General features: G+C 33.0%; 1 non-coding gene across 1 annotated transcript; it reads left to right on the forward strand.

Annotated features, from left to right (window-relative positions):
- Positions 1–2,582: 2,582 nt before the first annotated feature.
- Trnat-ggu (transfer RNA threonine (anticodon GGU)) lies at positions 2,583–2,654 on the forward strand. Its single transcript has one exon. It is a non-coding gene; the product is annotated as a tRNA-Thr (tRNA).
- Positions 2,655–14,358: the final 11,704 nt, after the last annotated feature.

Consider the following 14,358-nt stretch of genomic DNA (forward strand, 5'->3'; position numbering starts at 1 on the left):
ATTAAAAACACATTAGGGTATATTCATGCCTATCTGCTTGTATTTCACAGATTTTCAAAAATTGTTCTACCTGATATTTGGAAAGATTTATTTAGGATAAATACCTGAGTACTGTGCTTATGATCTCGTTGTTGCATGTGATTCACGTTTTGTTTTATACGATAACATGCCAATGTTTTAAACACGTAAAACATACATTATGGTTGATTAAATGAAGGCAGTTTCTGACATGATATTTCCCACTAACGCTTGGATTCAAATATTCTCTCACAAACACTTTAAATGAAAATGATTAGTTGTATCAAAATATGCTCAATGTAGAATTAACCTCTATCACATTATTCTAAATTTATGTGAAATTCTCTCGATCTAATTGCAGAGGCGGAAATCTAACAGGAAATGAGCGTGTGGTACACTTATCACCAGACACTTTTCCAGGCAATGTTTGTTAAGATACGAGGGAAATATCAAATAAAATGCTCAAGATTTATTCACCTATTAAAGTATTTATGAAAAAGTTCAAGGTTTTTCAATGAAACAGATTACAAAAAAGGTGCGCCAAAAGATTCCATTGCGGATTTCCAAAAGGAAGCGTTTCCTCTTCTTTGCAATTATACATGTCTAGCTGTATTTAGATCTTTTGAGAATATTCCAGTTATAAATGTCAGGTGGCATAATAAGCCGAAAAATCTTTAAATTAAGATATTCAAAGGTCCCTCCATGTCAAATGCCAAAACGTTTTGGTTTTTTTTTGAAAATAATATACCGACATTAACAAAAATATACACTATAAAAGAGTTTTTTTCGACGGAGTTATTCCTGCTTCACATATTCAAACACATTTTAGGTAACATGTTCAAAAATAGGCATGTGTACTTCCATATCACTAATTTCAACTTTAGGCAAGTAATCTTTAAGACTTCCTTTTTAAACATTTACTAAACATATTCTAAACATTTTTCTAATTAATACATACGTATTTTGTATTACGAGATGAATATTTTGATATACATTGTTTGTTTTTGTTGATGCTGTTTACAGAAAAATATAACGGAAAAATAAACAATAAATATATAAATAAAATCTGGAAAGTAGATCCCTCGGAAGCACCGAGAACAAAGCAAACAGTGAAAATTGCAGACTCGGTTTTATTAAACTTTTTTTACTAAAGCCTTTTTTAAAGTTGCCGTAGAAATGATTTGCAAGCCATCTTAATTTTTTTGCTGAAATGCTCATTGATGCGAATGTACGAGAAATACGTCAGATGCTTCTTTTAAAATCTATTTTTGGATGAAGATTTCATTTGTGGAAGCGAAAACTATAGTTTTAATTTAGTTCTCGGTGTATGACAAAAACCATTACAAGATGAAATATATTATCAAACTAGTGTTAGTATTAAGTAATAGAAAGAGCATTGAAACTCGAGGGTAAACGATTTGTACAAGGGGGCATAGCCCCCGAGTATAAATCGTTTACCCGAGAGTTTTAATGTTCTTTCTGTTTTGTATCATAGCCATCCATATATGGTAGTTGTAGGCGTTCCACATTGCCATATACAGCAGTTCAGTGAGTACTTAAAACCCTTGCTTTACAAATGTGTAAAGCCCAGGTAAAATAAACCAATGCAAGAGCAGAAAATCAATAAGATACACTTCGCTGTCTACTGTTCCAGACATGCTGGTATACTTTCCTATCCAACAGTGCGGTAACTAGCGTGCAGGTATTAAATACCTGCACACTTTTAGTTGCCGCACCCTGTACTCGGTGTATACGATTTACCTGCACCAAATTTGTTAAGAAAAAACACCGAGCTATGATACAAAGATGTTCATACGTAATTATTTAATTTTGATTGTCAAGCTCAAGCACAATTAAAATTTAAGACTCTATATGGGATATTAAGTCATTTCAGTACAATTACGTTTACGCCTATAGATTAAAAGAACACAATATCCTGAACCGGGTATTCACACGCCACAGGCAGTCTCAAATGTTTACTAGTTATGTGGACGATGTAATAATGCACTCTGTGAAATGATACGTTGCGAAATGTTTTATTTGGCATTATTGTTGTAAGTTGCAACTTCATAATTAGTCTTGTAAATCCACTTGAAAAGATGGAATTTCCATTCCTGGGTTAATTTTGGAAGGATAAGTTTTGGCAAATAAACTAGTATCGAGAGATCAGTGAGACATTCAACCATTTCTTAATTGTTTCCTGTGATGATACATGTTACTTGAATAGAATAAGGTACCGCTCAATTTAAAGTGCCAACAAGTTTCATTTGTCCTTGACCTCTATTAATTTTCATACAGAGAAAATATTCAGGAGTGACCTTCTTACGTGACTCTCTTTATATTGATTTTGTAGACAAATGACTTTTATCTTAGGTTGCGGGTACACCTACGCGTCTAATTGCAAGAAGCATAGAAGCTCATTTTGTAAATTACTATACTAAGAAAGATAGAGACGCCGGACGACACACTGTATATCTTACCTAGTTGACCTTTTTGTCTGCCCAACGCAAGCAGACAGGCCAGACAGGCGTATGCTACACCATGCATGGAGAAAATGTGTAGGCGGCCGGATAGCTCAGTCGGTAGAGCATCGGAACGGTATTCCGAGGCCCCGGGTTCGAGTCCCGGTCTGGCTGCACATTTTTCTCCCCTTTTTAATATTCAAGTTCTATATCGTGACAATACATTGTAGTACTTGGCATTTCAAGTATCTTTGATTATTCTTCTGATTCTTTTATAGACCTATATATGCTAATCACTAAGCAGATAGCTTGAGGAAAATTTATATAATAGTTTTTGAGAATTTATAGGCATTTCGCTACAAAAATCAATTCGACAAGCAGTCATTAGGAAAATTATTTATACGGCATTTTAGGTACTTTCATTTTTGGTGTTATTGCATTATTTTTTTCTTGTCTTTTTATTATATTAATTAGTGTATCTTTATCTAGACCGCTCAGATAAATAATAGCATACACCGAAATTTGTTACAGCAGTGAATGTCCCGATGTGTACATAAATAACATTATACAAAAACATAGACACAATAAACATATAAATGTGACGAAAGGAATAAAGGAATAAATAAAGGAACACAGTATGCATCACTTTAAACACCTAAACCGGAATATGGTGTGCAATAACCTCACTCTAGGATCACTATGTTCTATAGTACCAGGACAGGGTAAATACTACATTTCCTAGACAGGTAAATCCATAACACATGCAGTTGTAACAGAAGGTCTGGTATGTAAAACTTACTTTAAATTTTTAAGAAAAGCAAATCTGAAGGAACTATGAACGCATGTTCAAAACAGTGCAACTACAAAAATTGAAAAGTTCATTATTAACTTTATTTGAACTTGACACTTAAATACTGCCAACTGCTCGGACAAATTAAAAGACAAAGCAGTGCCGGAATTTCCCTGAACATATTCTAGTTCTGTTTGAGAGATGGTACATTTTTAAATATGCCTGGAACATGTAAGATGCTTGCAAAAGTCCTCTGTTTGGATCTACTAAGAAATCGATACATACACATTTAATTTATCTATTGACATAACCGCGGTGGTAGCTTCGTGGTAGAGTGTCCGTTTCGAGTGCTAGAGGCCTCGGGTTCATTCCCTGGCCGCGCAATACTAAAAACGTCAAAAATGATAATAGTAGCTTGCTCGCTTGGTGCTCGCATATAAAGGATAGTTTTAGGACCGTTCAGTATAATGTGACATAGTGGATTAACACGTCCAATGCTTAGGACTGACGTGATATTCCAGTGAGGCAGTACTGTAAAGTTGGCCTTTGGGCTCACTCTTACCTGTAGGCATGGTCGTTAATATGATTCAAAAAATGTTGACAAAGACGATGAACCTTAGCACACTGTAACTACTGACACAAGATTGATACAGTAGACCCTTCCAGAGGACACATATCAAAGCTTTCATTCACAAAAATAACTGTTTCCATTGCAGCATATACAAAATGATTATCTGCATGTAAGACAACAACGTGTTGCAAAATGCTGGTAAATCCTTTGTGTTATGATTTCTAAATGCTAAATCACAAGTACTTTATGGACTGTCAAAATTCTACAGATGACCCAGACAATAGCAAACTTATTTATAAATTATCTTACATACATTTTATTTTAAATACCTTCCGCAACCTAGTAGGCAATTGGTACTTAGTTTGTCATACAAGAGTTAGTCAGAGTTCTTGCGGTGTGAATTTGTTTAGTGTTACCTATAATTTACAAATAACAACGACCTTCGTTCCTGGCTAAATAACTACACTGTAACCCTTATCCAGGGATACGCGAGTATACTGTAGTACTATCTTTATATAGAAACACAAAATATTTCTTTTTTTAAAACAACAAAGAGTACGCATCTCTGCAACGTAATATACAAAACAATGGCTTAAGCGCAATTATTTTGCCTTGGAAATAGCGCTGTATCAACACTCTCAGGTCTGCAGATTTATTTCTTGTCTCATACAAAATTGCGTCTTGAAAATTTCGTCTATTAGCTTACCGTAGTTAATTAACATTTGATGTTTTGAATGTCTAGAATGTACTTAATAAAGGATAAATTATCTCGAGTGTATCTTGAATCAATATTTTCTTATACTACAGCTCCTAAAACACCTTCCAGGAGAAGATACATATTAAAATATATATTTCTCGGTAGGTATGGATTAATGAGCTAATAAACATTTGTTTTTAATTTGATTATCATAATGTTGTAAATATATCTGTTGCGAGCAAACAAAAGTAGTTTAAACAGAAATAAAAATAGTTCAGTTAGTTCTGGTTACTTTACGTTATTTTAAACTGATAAAATCTGATGCTTCTAAGGTGACCAGTCTGTCAAACTATATTTATTCAGCTGTTTCAAATGACGTAAAAGGTTCTATTGTTATGCTTAACATAAACAAAAACATATTTATTTTTGCCCTTTGTTCGAAATACCTGCATCGTTTGTTTTACATACCATGTGATTCTAACATGCTGTTCGTTTGTTTTTTATTTACACCTGACTAGCTTCTGCGCCGTATTGTAAACAAACTGCTCGTTACTAACGGTTCGTTTGTATTACTTGGAAATAACAATGGTAACGACCGAAATGTTTAACGCTGAATGCATTTTTATATTCGTGAAAAATGATACATTCTCGTTCCGTTTCCTATGATAAATGTACTTCTATTTTAGAAATGTAAATTATCCGTATCACATTCTTCCCAAAATAACACAGCTTTTCAAATGTTGTCTGGTCTTTGAACTTGAATAAGAACTTGATATGGACCTTATGGAGACATATACTCTATACTGTCTTGTTCCAGTTGACTAATAATCAACTATAATTTAAAATAAAACAGATTTTAGATAAATGTTGAGAACGTTGGGAGTACGTACTTACTATGTAACATAACTTTCAACATTAGTGTTGAATAAGCGCATGTACCATGCGTAGTCGTCTCTAATATAAATGTAACATTGTTTTGTGACCTGGCAAGTAAATGCAATTAAACGCGTATTTCACTGTTAATAAGCTGATATCGAATCTAGAAAACACACTGTTTGCACAATACTTTGTAAAATACTTTCACAAAACAACATTCCTGGCGAATCAGGCAGGATTTCCTTTCTATGAAGTTTCATAACGGTAATCACACACAATGAATTGCATATTTCCCAGTCCAGTATATTATATATATATATGTTAGTCACTTTGTCTTTTGACCGATCAATCTGTTTTTAGGGAATCGAGATCACTTTTTTAGCAGAAGCAAGAGAAACCATGGAAAAATAGAAATTGTCGATCATGCAATACATGCACAAACAAAATATTTGAGACGGATTCGTTTTGTCATTTTGATTAGAAATAAAAGTTTTAACATTATTGTCATTTATTTGTATTTTGTACATGACACAATACAAGTAAAGCAAACGCAATGTGCGTTAAAACTGTTTTAATTTGGCATTTGTGGTTGTAATTAATTTTATAAGGAGAAAATTCCTTGCAAATTTGATATCTAAATGGAATGGCCTTTTCTCTGAATTTGTACATGTATTGTGTGCACACATAATATTTTGTTATTGTTACAATTGATGACCGGTTAGGAACAAAGCAGTTTTACGGTAGTTATTATGTTCTGAAATTGCACAAATAATTCTGCAAAGGGAAACAGAAATGGCTTTCATTTTAATATTTTGTAGTAATGAGAGACACCAATAAGTTGTCTGAACAGTTTCTATGTTATTGTGCTACAATACGTGAAACATGCCTTGAACGCGTAAGTCAAAAGATATATACAATTTACAAGTAAACACAAATAAGAAAATACCTGTTTTCAGGAATCCTGATTTTCATTTACAAAATATATGTGTAAAAGTAAGGCAAATTTAGAAGATACTGCCTATATTAATAGTCTCATCAGAAAGAGCACATACTGGAACAATAATTCAAAGAAAAAGAAACAATGCTTCTGACGTAAAAAGGAATCCAATTTCAAAATGATAACAATGCACTCATGATGATAATAGTACTGGTATTGAAAATGGAATAGAAGAGGAGGAGGATGATGACCACTGAAAATGTCCTGCTACTGTTTACTTGTCGCGTTGTCGGAAACTTTAGTCTGATATATTTTTCGTATTGAGTGGAAAATGAGTATGGCTCCAAGATGTATTAATGCCTAGTAACTTTTCACCTGATGTGGACTTTGTAACCATTTATTTCATCATTCATGTCCTTTGTGTTAGGCATTATTTGTATTTTTTAAGAAACAGTGTGATACAAACTTAAGATCCGACCTTGTTTTCGGAATATCTAATTTTGTTGTAATCTTTTCAAATGTTGAAATGCCTTACTCTGTCATAACTATCGACAGTATTATAGGCGTCAGTAACGGGTTTCTCAGTTTTACTGAGTTCAATACGTACGTAATTAGCTATTATATCTTATATCAGAATTTCCTGTATTGTGAAGGTGAACATAGAGCATCAGTTAAACATGTTTCGGTTCCATTTTCCAGTTAAAATAGTGCTCTTTATATAAGGAACTATAGTTTAGAAATTATAGAAACAGTGTAACTCTTGTAACTCATTAATATTTTGTCATGTGGGTTTTTGAACTAAGTAACACAATTGCATGTTTTGCTCTGAAACTATTTACACATAATTTATTATGTTATTTGTGATGGCATGTTGTTGCAAAATAATACAAATGTACGACTTAGAGAGTTTATTGACAGCATAACATGGAAACAGAATGATTTGTAGTGCTTGATTATCGTCCCGTATTCAATTAAAAAAGTGTCTGTTCCATATCAAAGCCACAACTGAAGCTGTAAATTAAGACCACAGTTATGTAATACTAAGTATCCAATAAACACTAACTAAACATTATTTCGTGTGGTTGTGAAGTCACGACTTAGTATTTTCTACTTTTAAAGCGCCACTTTGATAAAGGCCGTACAGCTGATACTTTACATAAATATACTTCAAAATCGTCAAAGTATATCTTATAATTTTAAACATAGCTCTTCCAAAAAAGTAATCATACTAGTATTTATTTTGACATACATAATTTACAAGTATAATTAAGGTATAGGATAAAAATGAAATAAAAGTCTATAATGCACCTATTATAGGTTGCCGTCAAGCTGTAACAGACAGATTTGGGACGTTTCGTCAATCTGAAAGTGATGATAAAGTTGTGTGCTATCTTGCGATAAAATTCTGAGACCTAAGCAAAAGTAATTTCTAATTACTTAGTATATCATTCGATTTCGGATGTAACATTGTGAGATTTCAATGATTGCACGCCCTGCTTCCCTCGCATTATCCATTCTTTCTTGTCTTGTCATTTTGTTACAAATGACAATGAACTTTATTTATATTATTTAATTTATTTTTTGTAATGTGCATCATAAATAATCTATGTATGGCTTTTTTCTGGTAGAAAAATGCAGATATAGCAATGGTTCTATTTCAAGAAATTTCTTCTAATTTATCTGTATATCCGCGTAAAATTGGATAACAAACGGTCCATTCGAAACAAAGCATATATTTCAAGACATTCTAAGATAGCGTGATGTCTTAAACTTGAAATAAAATAGTCAGAATATAATTTATCTCATAGATTGTTCACGTTTATGCGTGATCTCTGACATTTCAATTAGAGTAAATATTTTAGTACAGACATCATATTGAGTCTTGATGCAACTACAACATTACTTGTATTCACCCAGGTATTTGACAAACATAGAATGGTGTCAACGCTCGTTTATATACTTCTTCCGTAACGATTAATTAATCGAGATTTCTGTTATTGTTACGGTCTCCTGCGGCAAAATGTCATGATAAACTTGTCTGTTTGATGCTTAAAGAGCAGAAAACGTCACGTGATCTAGACCAGAAATCCAAAGTATTACTTCATTGATTTTAGTAAATAAAATCAGGAAAGTAGATCCCTCGGAAGCACCGAGAAGCCATGCGATGCATGTTTACAGTAACTACGGTTTTATTGCACACGTATCTTTTGCTTCCTTTATTAGCTGAAGATATCTAAAATATATGTCAACTCAATTCGAAATGGATGTATTAAATCAACAATAAGTTATTGTAACATTCAATTCGTAGGAAATAAATATCAGGATGAAGGTTAGGGTCAGGGTCAGGGCTAACTATTATGTAAAAGTATCAAGTATCGTGTTTTAAAAATAATTGTGTTTCATAGGTATCTTACAAGAAAAACCTCTCTACAAAAAGATTCAGAGCATTCATTTTACCATACCAATATGTAATTAAATGATCATAATTAACGATCTCAAGACAATATAATAATTTATTATGGTTAAAGAAAGAAGAGAAATCAAGTTTGCAACGCGTTTTATATTAAAATACTTTTCAGGCAAACATACAATACAATATAATGTAATTTTATTGCAAATATATCAGCATTATTCAGCGAACATATCATACAGAGCGTTCAATAATATCAAACAGTCACCATCTAGAGATTCCGACCGAGTCAACACATTTCCTGTGATTAACAGATGTCGCGTATTATTTGAAACTGTATGCCAAACAAAATAGTCATTCATTTGAAATTAAGTGTTTGGTCTCATTTCCGTTTTACGCAATAATTCTATGATCGGGGCACCAAACGCTAAATATGTACAAACATTTCATGTGCTCAAATTATGTCATCAGCAGAATGACTTTATACGTATATCTTATATATCTTATATTCTTCGTCCTCCACCTCTGATAATTCATGTGGGGAAGTTGGCAGATACTTGCGGAGAACAGGTTAGTACTGGTACAGAATCCAGGAACACTGGTTAGGTTAACTGCCCGCCGTTACATGACTGAAATACTTTTGAAAAAATAACGGCGTTAAACCCAAAACAAACAAACAAACAAATATCTTATATTCGTTTACATATAATCTACTCATATCATAGCAAATAAAGATAATATCATAGCTGTGATTATACATGTCTCACCAATTGCATTTTGACTATTACGTAGTTTTATCATTCCCCAGGGATTAGATAAGTCCGTAATTGAGTAAGGATTGGAACTTATCAGAGCTGCTTTATTTCTCAAAATAACTAGATAATCCGATTAAATTCTCCCTCTCGCACGCGTAATTGCCCAGTAAGAAAATTACCTTTTTCTTAGCCAATGAACTATTGTTTATGAAATTTAAGGATATTTGTTAGGTTTTTATTTGGCTAATATCTTCCTTAACAGATACATCTAACATCCTTCTGTTGTAATTATGGATGCAAACTTGAGACAGTTTCATCATGTCACGTTAAAGACACTGATTCTGGTATGCCAGGTATGTGGCCTATGGGAATGATAAGGTCTGCGTATTGGTGGTAAGGGCCAATACACAAGACTGGACCATTGATAGACTTGCTTCTGTTTATCATAATAAGCTACTGTATAGCTACTGTGCAGTACATAAATTACAGGTGATATTTCTCACCTGCATAGCAATTCAGTTCTCACCTTTATAACGAGTTTAGAAAGCTTGATTGAATTATGGCTAAATAAACAAAGTGATAAGATACAACAGTGTTTTTTTCATATTTTCAATAATCATGGTTTTTAACATTTAAATTTCATCCATGCGGTTTTTTTTTTTTTGCTTGTTTTTTTTTTTTTTTTTTTTTTTTTAATCAAAATACAAAAAATGCATTCAGGCACATAGCTTTTAGAAATTATAAATTATGTGTATTTTGAACAATGATATCTCTTTATTGCTGGATTTTATTATACATAAAAGAATCGTTATTTAGACAACACAAGGGGAATTATGCATTTTTAATATATAAAATCCTTCTGTCCATATTCCATTTTATCTATTACAAATGCAACTGAACGCTTCTTTAATTTCTAATAAAATCCAGCAATTCTCATTTCTTTTCCTGGTTTTATTTTGTTACTTTTGATAAAAAGATCATAATCATTGAATAAACAAACTTTTAATTTCTTTTATTGAATTTTAAGTAATTATTTAATTGTTAAGGAGTGAGAAGAATTGCTTCGCTATAAGAGTTATTATTTAATTGGTCGGGACATTACTCAACATCAATTAAAATAATTTTGTGTACATTCTAAAAACAACAACAACAAAACCCAGCATTTTAATCAATAAAATGCAAAACACAGGAAATAACCAATTTATCTGTAGGCAATAAAATTTATGATTCTCTGACAATAATTAGGCTACATGTCAAGTCTACAGGGGTTTTATGGACCCTTATCAGACTGGACCAGACAGGATCTTGTATATTGGGGATTAAAAAGTCTGGTATTTGGGGGGGGTCACTTATATAGGAGATTTTCTTTGCCTTTAAGTGTAGATGAAAGAGATCTTCATTTCATTTATCTAGCAGTATGTTTGCTCTTTTTCATCCGTTTCGGCATATCCAATGTTTGTACAATTATTGGATATGAGCATTATTTTTAACGTCTTTCAAGAAAGAAAACGTTTGTATTAAATATAACAAGCTTGTTTTCTTTGATGAAATGGAATGGTTTGATTTCATGATATTACTAATTTCCCTGCCGAGGGTAAGACAAGGCCATTACTTTGGACAAAAATGCTATTTCATGTAATCGTTAATGGCCCATGCGAGGTTTGTTCCTGCAAATAAGCTTATCTATTTTTGTGCATACATCAGACATTTCCGCAAGTTCTTTGATATTCCGTGATTTCATATATTAGTGAAGAAAGATACGTGTCAATATTTCATGTGTCTGCTAGAATAATCCAGTCAAGTCTGTACCCGCTATGGCTCATTAATGAATGACGTCTGGCATGTTTCACGCTGCAAAATCATTCGTGAGTGACGGTCGTTGTAAGTTCTCTCGTCGACTTGGATTCGGTGTTGTTTTATTTTCTTGTCCTTTGGGATCATTGAGTCCATTCGATAGATGTGAGAGTTCCGCTAAAGCCGGTGCTAGGGGCGTAAGAGGTGTTGCACATATCATTACCTCTCATGAACAGACTCGATCAACCCGAGTGTGCTATTAATGTACCCCCGACAACGAAGTTGTAAGGGGGTTATACTGATTCATATTGTCTGTCTGTCCGGCCCTAGACACACTCTTGTGCGCATCGACTCCCCTCATTCCCTTGACACAATTTAATGAAACTTTACACAAGTGATCAGTAACAACAGTAGTTGCGCATGGTGCATGTTAGGTTCTTTCAGAAAAAAACATTTTGCAGTTACGAGACTTTGTTTTTGTTAATACAATATGTACATAGAGTCTACATATTCAATCTTGTGCGCGCCTTTTCTCCATGCACACAATTGTTTGAAACTTAACGAAAGTGATCAGTAGTAACCCTAGTTGTGCATGGCGCATGTTAGGTTCATTCAGAAAAAAAGTCTGCACAGTTATGGGACTTTTTTGTTAATATACTATACTATATACATACATACAGTCTGCATATATAATCTTGTGCGCGCCTAATCTCCGGAACCCTTGCACACAATTTAATAAAACTTAACACACAAGTGGTCAGTACCAACCCTAACTGTGCATGGTGCATGTTATGCTTTTTAGATAAATATTCGGCAGAGTTATGGGACTTTGTTTTTGCTACTTTGCTATATACATAGAGCCTGCATATGCAGTCTCGTGCGCGCCTAATCTCCCGAACCATTGCACATAATTTAAGGAAACGTCACACAAGTTATCAGTACCAACCCTACTTTTGCATTGTGCGTGTTAGGTTCTTTCTTTCAGAAAAATATTCTGCAGAGTTATGGGACTTTGTTTTTTTTTTTTTTTTTTTTTTTTGTTTTTTTTCTGTATACATAGAGCCTGTATACATACAGTCCTCATGATTATGCAATATTGTGTGCATCAAATTGCAATGTACTGTGTCAGTGCGTGCGAGGGTGGGGGAGGGAGAAGGGGGGAGGGGTACATTCATCACCTTCAGTGATACCTCTAGTTCTGCTTAGTTCCTTTCTATTCTTATAAAGGATCTTCTTACAGATTGTATTGATACAGATGTTGTTACACTAGTACATTTGAATTACATTATATTGACAAGGGTAAAGACCGAAATATTTAATGTTGAAAACTATTTGTCTTTATGCAATAGCACGTTCTACTTCCGTTTCCTATAATAAATTTAGTTGTATTTTTGTAAAAAGTATTGAATTCTTGTCAAATGTATCAGAAATTCGTCTGTTCTGTGAACTCTGTAACAGGTACTTGATATGCCTAACATATTTTAAGGATCTGTTTCCACTGATAGCAATTTGGTAAAATGGAACATAATGCTACATTATTTTATAAGACAAACTATAGGTTGGAAGTTCATGGAGTTTGCCTTCTTATTGAGAATTATACACGAGTTCTGCTGTGTGAATATTGTACAGCGCAACTTTACTAGCAGACTAACACTCATCATTTACCTATATTCTAGAGAAGCTGAAACAAGAGAACTCATCTTTTACCTTTTTTTGTAAAGAAGCTCGGAAAAAGACACTTCACTTATCTTTGTATGAGGTGCCTTCAAACAAACAAAAATTAGTATTCAAGTAGGTCACAGAAATTGGTAAGCACAACATAACATAGAAATTCCCGGCCAATCTGACAGGCTTTCTTGCCGAGGAGTTTCATAACAGTAATCATTCGTAGTGATTTGCAAGCAAAGCCAGGCTTATTTCCCAGTCCAGTATATAATATATATATGCTAATCACTCTGTCATTTGACCAATCAATCAATTTTGCATTCACTGAGAAACAACATTAGATATACTGTAGAAGCAAGATCAACAGAAAAATAATAAGACTTAAATCATACTTTATGCAAAACTAGAACTTATGAAATGCAATATCATTACGCGTTGTTACGAATAATAGGGTACGAATAATGCACTCGAATAATCATATTTAATACATTTTTCTTTGTCAAACAGAATGGTGAGCTCATATCCTATCATATGTATCCCTCAGCAGTTATTGAATTATATGCAAATATATGCATTAAAAATAAGATATTTTTATTACATCGTTTTTATTTGCTTGCTGGGTATATTCATGCATATCTGCTTATATTTCACAGATTTTTAAAAACTGTTCTACTTCATATTTAGTATAAATACCATAGTACTGTGCTTATGATCTCGTTGTTGCATGTGATTCACGTTTTGTTTTATATGATAACATGCCAATGTTTTAAACACGTAAATTGATTAAATTGATGCAGTTTGTAACATGATATTGCTCATTAACTCTAAGCTTCAAATATTCTCTCACAAAATTTTTAAATGAAAATAATTAGCTGTAACAAATGTACTCAGTGTGGAATTAACCTCTATCACATTATTTCTAAATTTATTTGAAAATCACTCGGTTTTATTGCAGAGGCGGGACTGACACAGGAAATGAGCTTGTGGTACAATTATCGGGCTATTTATGAGCTTTACATGTTTGTTAAGATACGAGGAAAATATCAAATAAAATGCTCAAGATTTATTCACCTATTAAAGACAAAATTAAAGGTTTTATCAATGAAATAGATTACAAAAAAGGAACGCCAATAGATTCCATTGCGGATTTCCAAAAGGAAATGTTTCCTCTTCTTTGCGATGATACATGTCTAGCTGTATTTCGATTTTCCAAGAGTATTCCAGCTGATACATGTAATTTATAAATGTCAAGTGATACGTGATAAGCCGAAAAAACTTTAAATTAAGATATTCAAAGTTTTCTTGATGTCAAATGCCAAAACATCTTTTTTAAATAATATCCCGACATTAAAAAAAATTAACACTATTAAAATAGTATAGTCG

This window comes from Mercenaria mercenaria, chromosome 9, assembly GCF_021730395.1.
Source record: "Mercenaria mercenaria strain notata chromosome 9, MADL_Memer_1, whole genome shotgun sequence".
NCBI classification, from domain to species: domain Eukaryota; kingdom Metazoa; phylum Mollusca; class Bivalvia; order Venerida; family Veneridae; genus Mercenaria; species Mercenaria mercenaria.